The 16443-nt window shown below is 41.6% G+C and overlaps 1 pseudogene; it reads left to right on the top strand.

The window, feature by feature from the left end:
- Positions 1–16443, top strand: part of LOC118396332 (protein unc-119 homolog A-like) — a 45273-nt pseudogene that overhangs the window by 15573 nt on the left and 13257 nt on the right.

Below are 16443 nucleotides of genomic sequence, written 5' to 3'. Positions count from 1 at the left end.
TAATTTTCCTGCCTCATGATGCCGTCTATTTTGTGAAGTGCACCAGTCCCTCCTGCAGCAAAGCACCCACCCACAACATGATGCTGCCACCCCCGTTTTTCACGGTTGGGATGGTGTTCTTCCGCTTGCAAGCCTCCCCCTATTCCCTCCAAACATAACGATGGTCATTAAGGCCAAACAGTTCTATTTTTGTTTCATCAGACCAGAGGACATTTCTCCAAAAACGATTAACTTTGTCCCCATGTGCAGTTGCGGTTTTGGAGCAGTGGCTTCTTCCTTGCTGAGCGGCCTTTCAGCATATGTCAATATAGGACTCGCTCTACTGTGGATATAGATACTTTTGTACCTGTTTCCTCCAGCATCTTCACAAGGTCCTTTGCTGTGGTTCTGGGATTGATTTGCACTTTTCGGACGAAAGTACGTTCATCTCTCGGAGACAGAACTTGTCTCCTTCCTGAGCGGTATGACGGCTGCATGGTCACATGGTGTTTATACTTGCGTACTATTGTTTGTACAGATGAACATGGTACCTTCGGGCATTTGTAAATTGCTCCCAAGGATGAACCAGACTTGTGGAGGTCGACAATTATTTTTCTGAGGTCTTGGCTGATTTCTTTTGATTTTCCCATGATGTCAAGCAAAGAGGCACTGAGTTTGAACGTAGGCCTTGAAATACATCCACAGGTACACTTCCAATTTAATCAAATTATGTCAATTAGCCTATCAGAAGGTTCTAAAGCCAATGCATAATGTTCTGGAATTTTCCAAGCTGTTTAAAGGCACAGTCAACTTAGTGTATGTAAACTTCTGACCCACTGGAATTGTGATAGTGAATTATAAGTGAAATAATCTGCCTGCAAAGAATTGTTGGAAAAATTACTTGTGTCATGCACAAAGTAGATGTCCTAACCGACTTGGGAAAACTATAGTTTGTTGGCAAGAAATTTGTGGAGTGGTTGAAAAACGACCGAAGTGTATGTACATTTCCGAATTCAGCTGTATGCTGAGCACTTGTTGGCTGCTTTTCCTTCACATTGCGATCCAACTCATCCCAAACCATCTCAATTGGGTTGAGGTCGGATGAGGGTGGAGTCCTCGTTATCTGATGCAGTACTCCATCCCTCTCCTTCTTGGTCAATAGTCCTAGCACAGCCTGAAGGTGTGTTGGGTCACTGTCCTGTTGAAAAACAGAATGCTGTGGTAACCATGTTGGTTAAGTGTGCCTTGATTTATAAATACATCACAGACAGTATTACCAGCAAAACACCCCCACACCATCACACCTTCTCCTCTATGCTTCACTGTGGGAACCACACATTTGGAGAGCATCCGCTCACCTGCTCTGCGTCTCACAAAGACACACCGGTTGGAACCAAAAATCTTAAATTTGGACTCATCAGACCAAAAGACAGATTTTGGTCTCATGTCCATTGCTCGTGTTTCTTTGCCCAAGCAAGTCTCCTCTTTTTATTGGTGTCCTTTAGTAGAGGTTTCTTTACACTCAGTCTCCTCTGAACAGTTCATGTTGACATGTGTCTGTTACTTGAACTCTGTGAAGCATTTATTTGGGCTGCAATCTGAGGCTGGTAACTTCAAACATCTTATCCTCTGCAGCAGAGGTAACTCTGGGACTTCCTTTCCTGTAGCGGTCCTCGTAAAAGACAGTTTCATCATAGTTCTTGGCGGTTTTTGCCGACTACACTTGAAGAAACGTTCAAAGTTCTTGAAATTTTCCGAATTGACTGACCATCATGTCTTAAAGTAATGATGGACTGTCGTTTCTCTTTGCTTATTTGAGCTGTTCTTGCCATAATATGGACTTTTGTCTTTTACCAAATAGGGCTAATTTATGTGTACCACCCCTACCTTGTCACAAGTGATCATGAACTAGAATGTATTGGCCTGAACGTTACACTGTCTCCCCAAATGTCTTTTACCCTTATTGGAATGTATAGGCCACCTTCCACCAAAAGTGTGTTTTTTGATCAGTTTAATAACATGCTTAGGGAATGTGACTTTGGGAAAGAAGTCATCTTAATGGGAGATTTTAATATTAATTATGAAGACAGGTCTTGTAGGAAAACCCTCAAATGGATCACTAATACCTTTGACCTCACACATAAAGGACCATCCAGGGTGACTTGTTGCTCTAAAACACAGATTGATTTGGTGTTCAGTAATAAACCAGAGAGAGTGACTAAATCATTCAATACGGTTACTGGGCTATCTGATCATAATCTGACACTTATAGCCAGAAAGCTGTCTAAGAGAAGGTTTAACCTCTCTACTGTTAGAAAGCCGGATCAACTAAGAATACCGAAGAGTGAATTAAACTATTTTGAAAACGCAATTAAGGGAATTAACTGGAATGATATCTTGTCCTATACAGACGTGGAAGCAGATAGTCAGGTTTTTCTATCCACAATCCAGACTACAATAAATGGTTTCCTAAAGAAAATCAAATCCAAACCAGGCCAAAAGAGCACTCTTCCTTGGCTGAATGGAGAAATCTGGAAATTGATGAAAGAACGAGATTATGCTCTAAAAATAGCCCTAAAATCCAAATTAGAGCATGACAGACGTAGGTTTACCATGTTGAGAAATAAGGTGATGAAAGAAATCAGACAGGCCAAGGCAAACGTTTTTATTAACATAATTGGTGAAGCAAAGGGACATTCTAAACTGATCTGGGAGAATCTAAAAAAGTTAACAGGGGAAGACCATAGTAACACTGCAAAAAGACTAGAAATCATGGTGAATAACAATCTAACACAGGATGCAGGCGAAATAGCAATAACCTTCAATTCCTACTTTATTGACTCTGTCAGGGTACTGACACCGAACACCTCCACTGGTTTCTTGGGCTCAGTGCTAGTGAATGACACTCAACCTGCCTTCATCATAAGGGAGGTTTCTGAGTCAAAGGTGAACAAGGTGATTAGCTCACTAAAGAACTCTAAAGCCAAAGATGTGTTTGGGCTGGACTCTACCTTTCTTAAAAACTACAAAGAGACACTTATTGGCCCCATTACTAAGGTCACCAACACATCTATTGGTCTCGGGGTGTTTCCAAGGGTGACCCTGCTGACGTGAGTAACTACAGGCCCATTAGAATACTACCTGTGGTGTCAAAGGTTGTTGAAAAGTGTGTAGCAGAACAACTGATTGCCCACCTCAACAACAGCCCCTTCACATTACACTCCATGCAGTTTGGCTTCAGAGCGAAACAATCCACTTTCTCTGTGAGACCTTCCCATGTCTGGAATACACTGCCATCAGATACACATAACTGCACCACATATCACACTTTCACAAAATGCATGAAGACATGGCTGAAGGTCAATCAGATTTGTGAACATGGTCCCTAGCTGTGTGTTGCCGCTTTCCATGTTGTCTGTTGTCTGTAGCTTGTGAGGTGTGCTTTTATTAATTTTGTCTTGCTGCTTTTTGTTCTATTTTGCTGTCTGTATGCTACATCTTGCTTGTCCTATGTTGCTCTGTCTGTATGCTATGTCTTGCTTGTTCCATGTTGCTCTGTCTGTATGCTACGTCTTGTTTGTCCTATGTTGTTCTGTCTGTATGCTATGTCTTGCTTGTCCTATGTTGCTCTGTCTGTATGCTATGTCCTGCTTGTCCTATGTTGCTCTGTCTGTATGCTTTGTCTTGCTTGTCCTATGTTGCTCTGCATGTGTTCACTGCTCAATGATTGTCTATAGTGTAATTGTTTTTAATAACCTGCCCAGGGACTTCGGTTGAAAATTAGCCGGCTGGCTAAAACCGGCACTTTTACTGAAACGTTGATTAATGTGCACTGTCCCTGTAAAAATTAAATAAACTCAAACTCAAACACAACTGATTGGCTCAAATGCATTAAGAAGGAAAGAAATTCCACAAATGAACTTTAAACAAGGCAATTGAAATGCATTCCACGTGACTACCTTATGAAGCTGGTTGAGAGAATGCCAAGTGTGCAAAACTGTCAGCAAGTCAAAGGGTGGATACTTTGAAGAATCTCAAATATAATATATATTTATTATATTAACACTTTTTATTTAACCAGGCAAGTCAGTTAAGAACAAATTAGTATTTTCAATGACGGCCTTCCCTGGCCAAACCTTCCTCTAACCTGGACGACGCAAGACCAATTGTGCCCTATGCAACTCCCGATCACGGCCGGTTGTGATACAACCTGGGATCGAACCAGGGTCTGTAGTGACTCATCTAGCACTAAGATGCAGTGCCTTAGACCGCTGCGCCCCTCACGAGCTACTCATTCGCCCTAGCCCCTTGCAGTCAAATGCCAAGCAGTTAACATACCAAGTCAAGATGCTCTCAATGGTGCAACTGTAGAACTTTTTGTGATGTGGACAAACCGCTCCACAATAGTTCAGTCAATGTGAAGGCGGACTTGCTCGGCCCTCCGTTTCCTGTAGGCCACGATCAGCTCCATTGTCTTCTTGACATTGAGGCAGAAATTGTTGTCATGGCACCACACTGCCAGATCTCTGACCTCCTCCCTATAGGCTGTCTCAGCGCCCTCTGTGATCAGGCCTAGGTTGTCAGCGAACTTAATGATGGTGTTGGAGTCTTGCGTAGCCACCAGTCGTGGGTGAACAGGGAGTACAGGAGGGGGGAATAAGCATGCACCACTGAGGAGCGCCGTGTTGCGGTCAGCTTGGTGGATGTGTTGTTGTCTACCCTCACCACCTGGGGCGGCCCATCAGAAAGTCAGAATCCAGTTGCAGAGGGAGGTATTCAATCCCAGTGTCCTTAGCTTAGTGATAAGCTTGGAGGGCACGGTGGTGTTAAACGCTGAGCTGTAGTCAATGAACAGCATTCTCACAAAATAATTCATATTTTACAGAAAACAAGCACAGCACTTACACAAATAACTGATGATTGGCTGAGAGAAATTTACACAAACAAGGAGGTGATTCCACCTCGGGAGGAATCACCAGTGGCAGTAGGGGAGCATGCCAGGCGTGGTCAAGCCACTGTTACGTGTTCAGCCCCCTACACAAGCTTACACAGCCCGAGCACCGTGCCGAGACAGACCATACATCAAGAACATCTTTTCATTTATTTGGGCATGGTCTTGAACCCGAACCCGGCTTGTTAGCCTTCGTCGTTTTGGTTGCGTTAGCCATCTTAGCCAGTTAGCCAGGCTAAACAGGCCTAAGAAAAACTAACAGATTCAGCAGGAAACTCACAAAACCAGAAGGATGAGCACACTCTCTTTAAGTGGGACAGTTAAGTTGCAGTAAAGGCTGATAGATTTCACCTTTACATGTTTATTTTGTGTGAAATTGTTCTGCTCAGCTCGAGGTGAATAGCAGAAGAATTTAAGGAATTAATATGGGCCTCAGTTATCACCTGTGGAAAGCGGGGCTTCCGGTGAGGCACAGTGTTCATTGGCCTTGTCAGGTGTGATTAAAATATTATTCAGTAGAGGGCGCTAGCGCAAACTCCCCAAAGCTGTGTTGTACCTAGTTGACCGCCTGAAATGGAACCGAACAAACACTCCCAATAACAACCTCTGCTTTAGACTCAGGTGTCAAGTCTCTAAGATGCTGGCCAAATGAATACACTCTGCCTTTGTTCTGTGGGGGTTCTCTCTCTCTGTCCCCTGCTTTCATCTGTCTGCCTGCCAGCCTGCTTGTCCGTCCATCTGTCTGTGTAGTGTTGCGGTAGAATGAACTGACCCATACTCTGATTGGAGAGGAATACATGGTCACACCATGACAACATCATTAAAAAAATAGTCATTCCCTGTTACGAACGTGTCAAAATAGTAATTCCCTGTTACGAACGTGTCAAAATAGTAATTCCCTGTTACGAACGTGTCAAAATAGTAATTCCCTGTTACGAACGTGTCAAAATAGTAATTCCCTGTTACGAACGTGTCAAAATAGTAATTCCCTGTTACGAACGTGTCAAAAATAGCAATTCCCTGTTACGAACGTGTCAAAATAGTAATTCCCTGTTACGAACGTCTCAAAATAGTAATTGCCTGTTACGAACGTGTCAAAAATAGCAATTCCCTGTTATGAACGTGTCAAAATAGTAATTCCCTGTTACGAACGTGTCAAAAATAGTAATTCCCTGTTACGAACGTCTCAAAATAGTAATTCCCTGTTACGAACGTCTCAAAATAGTAATTCCCTGTTACGAACGTGTCAAAATAGTAATTCCCTGTTACGAACGTGTCAAAATAGTAATTCCCTGTTACGAATGTGTCAAAATAGTAATTCCCTGTTACGAACGTCTCAAAATAGTAATTCCCTGTTACGAACGTGTCAAAATAGTAATTCCCTGTTACGAATGTGTCAAAATAGTAATTCCCTGTTACGAACGTGTCAAAATAGTAATTCCCTGTTACGAACTTGTCAAAATAGTAATTCCCTGTTATGAACGTGTCAAAATAGTAATTCCCTGTTACGAACGTGTCAAAATAGTAATTCCCTGTTACGAACGTGTCAAAATAGTAATTCCCTGTTACAAATGTGTCAAAATAGTAATTCCCTGTTACGAACGTGTCAAAATAGTAATTCCCTGTTATGAACTTGTCAAAATAGTAATTCCCTGTTATGAACGTGTCAAAATAGTAATTCCCTGTTACGAACGTGTCAAAATAGTAATTCCCTGTTACAAATGTGTCAAAATAGTAATTCCCTGTTACAAATGTGTCAAAATAGTCATTGCCTGTTACGAACTTGTCAAAATAGTAATTCCCTGTTACGAATGTGTCAAAATAGTAATTCCCTGTTATGAAGATTGTATTTTGGCAGCAGACCACCATACTATACCCTCCTTCCCTCCCTCAGATCTTTCCAACCCTGCCTACCTACCTCACCTGCTCCCTCCCTCTACTAACCATACTGTCCCCCCTGCCCCTCTGGTCCTAAACCTTCTCCCCTACCCCCTCTCTTGCTCCCCCCACTCTCCAGTGAGTGATAAAATGGATATGCTTCCTTGCGAGTCACTAAACTGGATTAGTCCCGTTGAGCTGTGTTGAAGCGCAGTGGCTTCCTGCTCGTCCCTGATTGGCTGTTCAAAGAGACCTGAGAGGTCACTCTGGCTGCACACGTATTCTTTTATAATCCTGTTTTATTCTCCTCTCCTTTGATGGCTAGAGAGTGTCACGTAACATGGTCATCATGATCCTCATGGTAATCTATTGAGTGTTAAGGAAAAGACAGGCTATTCTCCATTCAAACTAAGCTTAATGTGATGTTAGTTTTGAGAAATACAACTTTGTTTTATGTCAAGCTCAAAACTGTAACCTACATTTGAAAAGAGAACACTAAAATCTTCACTCCCCACAACTCCAGTTCAACCCCCCACTGTTTCCTTTATGAGGCATGCTAGATGTATTTAGCCTTCAGACAATGTATGTCTGTTTTATTATATCCATACACAACTAAAAGCCAAACCCTGTAGTTACAGTGACACAGACTCTGCTCTGACGTTAATTTCACAACTCTGTTTTATGTAATCCCTACTGTATGTATTTACAGCCACATCCTGATTCACATCCTGATTGGCTCAGTGGAGAAAGAACAAGCCTTCATTGGTCAAAGGCCGGGACAACTGTGATGATGTCAGGGTGATGATGTCAGTTAATGGTATCATCATCATCATCATCATACTTTACATCTCCAGTTGGGGGGTTTGGATAGAGAGGTGAGGTGGCCAGTGTGAGCAAGTGATTCGAAGGCAGGGGACAGACACTTAGGTTTCCATGGTAATGCTGCTGCCAGTTTCCAGTGATTAGAAGGCCACCCATCACTGTGAGTCAGTTGGCTTTTTTCAGGATTGTCATGGTGATTAATTATACAATCCAGCTGATGAGGACTGGGTCAAATGTACCTACAGTTTGGGGTCATGTACAGCTATGTGGGCTGTATGGATAAGTGGGTCTTGTTATTGTATGAAGCCTATAGCTTACTTAGTGAATGGACTGATGGTGATTTAAATTATCAGCCTTCTATACAAGCATTTTGTTAACTGTTAGGTGCACATTTGTGGCTGTTGAATGTTAATGAGTGGAAATGTCATTTCAACTGCTGTTGTGTTGGCTTCCTTTGGTACAGAACCTCTCTCTTGCTTTTTTTCAGTTCCCATCCGCTCCTTTTTTTATGTTTATTTAACTAGGCAGTTAAGATCAAATTCTTATTTTCAATGATGGCCTAGGAACCGGGAACAACAGATTTGTACCTTGTCAGCTAGGGGGTTTGAACTTGCAACCTTCCGGTTACTAGCCCAATGCTCTAACCACTAGGCTACCCTGCTGCTCTGTTTTTTCTCTCTCTCACTCTCTTTCTCTAAAGTCAATGTTTTCTATTCTCTAAACACACACACACCCTACTAATCCCCAGGAGGCTAATCTGAGATCGAGGATTAGTGTCTAAATAAAGGCACCGTCGTCCCTCAGCTTTCTGTCCCCATATTCCACCGTCACATGACATCACCCACATGACCCAGGCATCCCACTGCTTGCCTCTGAAGCTAAACATGGTTGGTCCTGATCCAGATATTGGTCAAAGGGATGTTGGAGGGCCAGTAGGAGGCACGTTAGACAGGTGTCCTGACTCTCTGTGTTCATGGTAAGAGTAGGGGTGTTAACCCTGGTGTCCTGGCTAAATTCCCGATCTGACCCCCCCAATCTGACCCAGCTCCTCAGTAAAAGGCACAAGACAACCCGCTTGGAGTTTGCAAAAAGGCAACTAAAGGGCTCTCAGACCTTGAGAAACAAGATTTTCTGGTCTGATGAAACCAAGATTGAACTCTTTGGCCTGAATGCCAAGCGTCACATCTGGAGGAAACCTGGCACCATCCCTACAGTGAAGCATGGTGGTGGCAGCATCATGTTGTGGGGATGTTTTTCAGTGGCAAGGACTAGGTGACTAGTCAGGATCGAGGGAAAGATGAACGGGGCAAAGTACATAGACATATTTGATGAAAACATGCTCCTGAGCGCTCAGGACCTCAGATTGGGGCGAAGGTTCACCTTCCAACAGGACAATGACCCAAAGCACACATTCAAGACAACGCAGGAGTGGCTTCGGGACAAGTCTCTGAATGTCCTTGAGTGGCCCAGCCGGAGGCCAGACTTGAACCTGATCAAAAATCTCCGGAGAGACCTGAAAATAGCTGTGCAGCGACGCTCCCCATCCAACCTGACAGAGTTTGAGAGGATCTGCAGAGAAGAATAAGAGAAACTCTCGAAATGGGGCGGCAGGGTAGCCTAGTGGTTAGAGCGTTGGACTAGTAACCGGAAGGTTGCAAGTTCAAACCCCCGAGCTGACAAGGTACTTATCTGTCATTCTGCCCCTGAACAGGCAGTTAACACACTGTTCCTAGGCCGTCAATGAAAATAAGAATTTGTTCTCAACTGACTTGCCTAGTTAAATAAAAATAAAAAATAGAGGTGTGGATGTATTTCAAGGCCTACCTTCAAACTCAGTGCCTCTTTGCTTGACATCATGGGAAAATCTAAAGAAATCAGCCAAGACCTCAGAAAAACGTTGTAGAACTCCACAAGCCTGGTTCATCCTTGGGAGCAACATCCAAACGCCTGAAGGTACCACGTTCATCTGTACAAACAATAGTACGCAAGTAAAAAGACCATGGGACCACTCAGCTGTCATATCGCTCAGGAAGATGCTTTCTGTCTCCCAGAGATTAACATACTTTGGTGTGAAAAGTGCAAATCAGAACAATAGCAATGGACCTTGTGAAGATGGTGGAGGAAACAGGTACACAAGTATCTATATCCACAGGAAAATGATTCCTATATCGACATATCCTGAAAGGCAGCTCAGCAAGGAAGAAGCCACTGCTCTAAAACCGCCATAAAAAAGCCAGACTACGGTTTGCAACTGCACATGGGGACAAAGATTGTACTTTTTGGAGAAATGTCCTGATGGTCTGATGAAACAAAAATAGAACTGTTTGGCCATGGTGACCATCGTTATGTTTGGAGGAAAAAGGTGGAGGCTTGCAAGCCGAAGAACACCATCCCAACCGTGAAGCACGGGGGTGGCAGCATCATGTTGTGGGTGGGCTTTGCTGCAGGAGGGGCTGGTGCATTTCACAAAATAGATGGCTTCATGAGGCAGGAAAATGATGTGGCAAGTTAAAGCTTAGTCGCAAAAGGGTCTTCCATATGGACAATGACAAGCCTACTTCCAAATGTGTGGCAAAATAGCTTAAGGACAACAAAATCAAGGTATTGGATTGGCCATCACAAAGCCCTGACCTCAATCCTATAGAAAATTTGTGGGGAGATCTGAAAAACTGTGTGCTAGCAAGGAGGCCTACAAACCTGACTCAGTTACACCAGCTCTGTCAACTTATTGTGGGAAGCTTGTGGAAGGCTACATGAAACAATTGACCCAAGTTAAACAATTTAAAGGCAACGCTATCAAATACGAATTAAGTGTATGTAAACTTCTGACCCACTGGGAATATGATGAAAGAAATAAAAGCTGAAATAAATCATTCTCTACCATTATTCTGACATTTCACATTCTAAATATAAAGTGGTGATCCCAACTGACGTTAGACAGGGTATTTTTACGAGGATTAAATGTCAGGAATTGTGAAAAACTGAGTTTAAATGTATTTGGCAAAGGTGTATGTAATCTTCCAACTTCAACTGTATAGCCACCCTGCCCTGCCTTTCTAAAATCTTTGAATTCCAAGTTAACAAACAGATCACCGACCATTTCGAATCCCACCGTACCTTCTCCACTATGCAGTCTGGTTTCCGAGCTGGTCATGGGTGCACCTCATTCATGCTCAAGGTCCTAAACAATATCATAACCGCCATCGATAAAAGACACTACTGTGCAGCCGTATTCATCGACCTGGTCAAGGCTCTCGACTCAATCACCACATTCTTATCGGCAGACTCAATAGTCTTGGCTTCTCAAATAACTGCCTCACCTGGTTTACCAACTACCTCTCAGACAGAGTTAATTGTGTCAAATAGGAGGGCATGTTGTCCGGACCTCTGGCAGTCTCTATGGGGGTGCCACAGGGTTCAGATGACACCATTCTGTATACTTCTGGCTCTTCTTTGGACGAGCGTCAATGCCATACAACACTCCTTCTGTGGCCTCCAACTGCTTTTAATTGCCAGTAAAAAAGAACCAAATGCATGCTCTACAACCGATCGCTGCCCCCACACTCCCGCCTGACTAGCATCACTACTCTGGACAGTTCTGACCTAGAATACAGTGGGGCATAAAAGTATTTAGTCAGCCACCAATTGTGCATGTTCTCCCACTTAAAAAGATGAGAGAGGCCTGTAATTTTCATCATAGGTACACTTCAACTATGACAGACAAAATGAGAAGAAAAAAAATCCAGATCTTTGTTAAATACCAGCGACAGTGTGTGAAAACCTTGTGAAGACTTACAGCAAATGTTTGACCACTGTCATTGCCAACAAAGGGTATTTAACAAAGTATTGAGATAAACTTTTGTTATTGACCAAATACTTATTTTCCACCATAATCTGCAAATAAATTAATTAAAAATCAAACAATGTGATTCTCTGGATTTTTCCCCCTCATCTTGTCTGTCATAGTTGAAGTGTACCTATGATGAAAATTACAGGCCTTTCTCATCTTTTTAAGTGGGAGAACTTGCACAATTGGTGGCTGACTAAATACTTTTTTGCCCCACTGTATGTGAACAACTAAAATACCTAGGTGTCTGGTTTGACTATAAACTCTCCTTCCAGACTCACATTAAACATCTCCAATCCAAAATGTATCTGGAATTGACTTCCTATTTCACAACAAAGCATCCTTCAAAGCCTCCTTGCTGCCAAACATACCCTCGTAAAACTGATTATCCTATCGATCCTTGACTTTGGCAATGTCATTTACAAAATAGCCCCCAATACTATACTAGGCAAACTGGATGTAGTCTATCACAGTGCCATCCGTTTTGTCACCAAAGCCCCATATACTACCCACCACTGCGACCTGTATGCTCTCGTTGGCTGGCCCTCACTACATATTCGTCGCCAAACCCACTGGCTCCAGGTCTTGTATAAGTCTGACAATGACTGGAACGAATTGCAAAAATCACTGAAGCTGGAGTCTTATTTCTTCCTCTCTAACTTTAAGCATCAGCTGTCAGAGCAGCTTACTGATCACAATACCTGTTCACAGCTAGTCTGTAATTAGCCCACCCAACTACCTCAGCCCCATATTATTACGTACCCTCTAAGTCTTTTGCACCCCAGTATCTCTACTTGCACATCATCATCTGCACATCTATCACTCCAGTGTGAATGCTAAATTGCAATTATTTTGCCTCTATTGCCTGTTTATTGCCTACCTCCCTACTCTTCTACATTTGCCCACACTATACATAGATTTTTCTTTTTTCTTCCCTTTCTATTGTGTTATTGATTGTACATTTGTTTATGTATAACTCTGTGTTGTTGTTTTTGTCGCACTGCTTTGCTTTATCTTGGCCAGGTCGCAGTTGTAAATGAGAACTTGTTCTCAACTGGCCTACCTGGTTAACTAAAGGTGAAAAAAAATGAATTTACCGGTTTGTCAACTTTCAAAGATAAATTACTTTCCCATTGTTCCTCAACTGTATTGTGTGATACAATTTTGTAGCTCTTGTGTCTCTACTTTTATCCAATGTAAAAACACAATTTCAAATGTTGCTAGATAAGACTGATTTGAGCCGGTCGGTCACATTTCGGTCGAGTTAATACACAGTATAAAATAAGATATTTGAAGGTCACTCTACTAAGGACATGGACAAATGACTCATTACTTAATAACTGTATATAATTTATAAAGCACATTTCACAGTCCCCAAAATGTAACATTTTGTATTTAAAATAAATTGTTGTAATAGAATGAAAGTGTTCCAGAACGTACTAGCCGATCAGGGTAACCAAATAAAAGCTACAGGATCCAAATCATACAGGGAATATGTGAAGGCGCCCTAGGTCACCTAACGTTAGCAAACGACATGTTTGGCAAAATTATATAACAATAGTGAAGCACAAAACAGCCTGAAAATAGCTAGTTGTTAACACTATCCCAAAACACACACTAAAAGCAAACTTTTAGCTAACATAAGCTAAACCACACAGACTCAGTGGTCCCCCTTTTCATCAGTGATGTTACTTTATTAGCTAGCTAAGTAGGTAGCTAGCTAACTTTACAACATATCTCTTAGCTCAATTTCTGCTGGTCCTAGACAGGTGTGGGACATCCTTCAACAGTTGGTGTAGCTGTTTTCTACAAATATGTTTTTTTTACCAAGGATTTTTCATGTCATTTACAGAAGTCGTCAATGGCGAAATGCTCACTACAAACCCATAGATCCAAAACACAAAGTCTGTGGATGGGAGTGTTGCATCTTTGCAGAACACCTAGCCAAAGCTTCAGTAAATCTGGGTCATCCAAAGGAAGTCTGTGAAAAGTTATCGGACTAGCTAGGTTTTATCATTGCATTGTCAGATGTTGGGATTACATATCGGTGAACCAATTTCCACAACATTCAGCAAAAATTACTTCAGTACCCTTGTTATTGATCTTGTGAGTGAGTGAATGACAACATTACTAGCTAGCTACCTAGTACCTGTGCCGGTAGCATACCCCTTATTTACAAATTATCACTTGAGTTCAACTAAATGGATTATAACATTCGGTATAATACATTTTCATGTGTATAAGATCTAAAGTCCTGGGTTACGATACTGAGAACTTTGTTTGTTTGTTCTATAACATGCCATTTACATCAAAAATACTGATTAATACAAATTGTGGAATTCTCATTTAAGTACCATACTGATTGATTGTTTTCAATTAAAATTGTGAAAAATAAAAATAGCTTTTTAGCAAAAAACTATTTCTCAAGCAAGAATTTTGCTAGAACATTCTGTGAGTGGTGAGGAGGGGAAAACTCAAAACTAGCTGTTTTTGGCAGAAAGGCTTCTTATTGGTCTATTAACTAATTTACTGCCTGGTGTGACCAAAACTCAAACAGCTCTTACGCTAAAAGGGCATTATCATCCCTTTCACAGTATTATTCCAACCTCATAGTGTGGAAATGTATATTAAACACAGGAAAAATGGCATTTTTTACTGCACTGAGCCTTTAATTCGTAGACTGTCTGAAATTGGCCTGTGGCAGGCAGCCTGCAATTAGTTTGAAAACCACCTGACAGACAGGACACAATGTGTTTCTTCTGATGGTGTTAAATCACGTTTCCTAGATAATAACAAAGGTGTCCACCAAGGGTCGATTTTGGGCCCCATACTTTTTATTATCGCTAACCAGGTTTCCATCCAACCTTTTTATGCAAGTATATTACATGTCGGAAACAAAATATGACAGGCCTGATGGAAACATAATATTTGTTAGTAAACTTTACGATGTCGACAAAACAAAATACACTAGACATGGTGGGATCTTTTTGTGTCTGTAAAATTAATTATGCGAGAAATGTCAGTGGAAACGCTTTTATGCGCAAATATTGTTGTGTGCTCATCCCACTACGACTCATCGGGAATGCATGCAGTTTATTAGGCTACAGATAAAATAAGTAATGATGAACTTCACAGTGTGGTGAAAGTGCAAGGTGATGAGCTTGATGGTCCTTTCCAATAAAGGAAATCTTATTCTGGTGACATGATAATCGATACTTAGCTACCATTTGACAAATACAAATAATCTTGCTCTTTTGTCCATAAAAATTCATAATAATTGTGCTTTCAAGACAACTGGGAACTCTGGGACAACTAGGGTGAAAAAATAGATCAAATCATAAAGTCAGAGATAATCAGGTCGTTAAGTCGAAGCTCGAGTTCCCCACCTGGAATTCCGAGTTGGATGACCGGTTAGAACAACTTTTCCCAGTTCCGAGTTGACTTGAACACACTAAAGTCGGAAGTCGGAGATTTCCAAGTTCCGACTACCCAGTTGTTTTGAACACAGCATAATCATCATGGCTAATCAACTCTCACCATACGAGATCCAGAGACTGCTGGTTTTCTTTTCATAATTAATTGCACACACTTGGTTTCCCAGGTCCAAATCGGTCCCTAATTTCAGGGGGAACCAATGCGCAACTCAATATTAGAAAGGTGCATGGCTTGCTGTTTTTGAGAAAGGTGCATTACCTGCATTGCTTGCTGCATTTACCTGCACTGCATTGCTTGCTGTTTGTGGTTTTAGGCTGGGTTTCTGTACAGCACTTTGAGATATCAGCTGATGTACGAAGGGCAATATAAATACATTTGATTTGATGATTTTGATTTGATTTGTTAATTTTTTGTGGACTCAGAATAAATATCTGGGTAATCTGGATTGATGAAAAGTTATCTTTCAAAAAAGCATACAGATGAATAAGTTAAGAAGTTAAGAATTCAAATGGGCCTCCTTTATAGGAATAGGGCATGCCTTTCGTTAAATAGCAGAAAACAAATAATTCAGTCAACATTCATTCCGGCTTCAGATTATGGCGATGTGGTCTATATGAATGCAGCTGTCACTGTATTTAAGCCATTGGACACAGTTTATCATAATGCACTATCCTTTATTGCGGGTGATAGGTTCCGTACACATCACTGAATTCTTTATCAGAAAGTAGGCTGGACCTCTCTTAAAACTCGCAGATCAATGCGCTGGTCTTTTTTTGTTTCTAAAAATCCTTACTTCATTAGTCACCAGGCCCGATCACAGGCATGGCTAACTTTGGAGATCCCTTCGGTCTCCACAGAGTTAAGTTTAGGTTTTTTTGCACCTTACTAGAGGAATGATCTCCAGAACTCTCTGAAGGTGGATGTTTTGGTGCCACTAGGGGCAGTTCAGATGGTTGAGGAATGTGTTTGTTTTTCATGATTAGATTTTGTAAGTTACTTTTCTTACATTTCTTGTAAATATAGTTTTTCTTTACTTTGCTATTGTGAATTTATATGATTGTGTAAGCTTTGGTCTCAATAGGATGTCCCTGTTTAAATAAGATGTAAATGAAGATAGAATATTGCTTTGGTAATCTCCTGCCTGTGTATTCCTAGTAACCTAACCTATTTACACTGTACGTGTGATCCTCAAGGTTATTGTTATGCACTCAGCATTGGCAACCATTTATTTAAAGACTTTACAGAAACAGAGGATCAGTAGATGAAGACTTCCTTTCTTCTATACAGAAAGAAAATAAATAGTATATAATTGTGTTTATATTAACATCCTCTCTTTCTCTCCTTTTCCCTCCCTTAACACCCCCTCTCTTTCCCTCCCTCCCTCTCCCTCTATCAGACTACTTATGTGGGCCAGGTGAGAACGTGTACAGCATTGACTTCACCAGGTTCAAGATCAGAGACATGGAGACAGGCACGGTGCTGTTCGAAATCACCAAACCTCCTCATACAGGTGAGACACACACACACACAC

The sequence above is a fragment of the Oncorhynchus keta genome, chromosome 17 (assembly GCF_023373465.1).
Source record: "Oncorhynchus keta strain PuntledgeMale-10-30-2019 chromosome 17, Oket_V2, whole genome shotgun sequence".
NCBI lineage: Eukaryota > Metazoa > Chordata > Actinopteri > Salmoniformes > Salmonidae > Oncorhynchus > Oncorhynchus keta.
The sequence above is the reverse complement of the archived record's forward strand: the minus strand, read 5'-3'. Positions and strand labels throughout refer to the sequence as shown.